The sequence below is a fragment of the Rousettus aegyptiacus genome, unplaced genomic scaffold (assembly GCF_014176215.1).
Source record: "Rousettus aegyptiacus isolate mRouAeg1 unplaced genomic scaffold, mRouAeg1.p scaffold_m13_p_5, whole genome shotgun sequence".
Lineage (NCBI taxonomy): Eukaryota > Metazoa > Chordata > Mammalia > Chiroptera > Pteropodidae > Rousettus > Rousettus aegyptiacus.
Window position 1 is genome coordinate 3,683,922 of NW_023416308.1, and position 652 is coordinate 3,684,573.

The window sequence follows — 652 nt, forward strand, 5'->3', positions numbered from 1 at the left end:
CGCTCCCGGCCCCGCCCGCCGCGCTCCCGGCCCCGCCCGCCGCGCTCCCGGCCCCGCCCCACCGCGCTCCCGGCCCCGCCCCACCGCGCTCCCGGCCCCGCCCCACCGCGCTCCCGGCCCCGCCCCGCCGCGCTCCCAGCCCCGCCCGCCGCGCTCCCGGCCCCGCCCCACCGCGCTCCCGGCCCCGCCCCTCCCCCTAGCCCTGCAGGCATCGACCGAGGAGGCCTTCCTCCCCGCCCCTTCACCTCCACCCCTGTGCGGGGCCGGCCCCCCTCTTTCCTCCTGGCTAGAGGCGCAGGCCAATTCCCTTCCCCCACACGGCCCTCCACCCTGGGCTCACTAAGTCCTATCCGCACCAGGCCCGGGTCTGGCTCATTGGAGTAAACTTAGCCTCAATGATTCTGACCAATGAAAGCACAACTAGACTTTAGTTTTAGTCTTATATTAATGTATGTCTAAAAATGCAGACAATTGAACTGTAGCTGTTACCCACCCGGGGCTGTGGGGTGCATTCTCAGGCTCGGCATGCCGACGCCTTGCCAGAGCCCAGTAAGAGGGCTGGAAAGGCAGGGCTGGGATGGCCTGCAGACACATCCGAACAAAACACAATCTTGGGGCATATCTTATCGAAAAGATGCCACTGGAGGTGGTG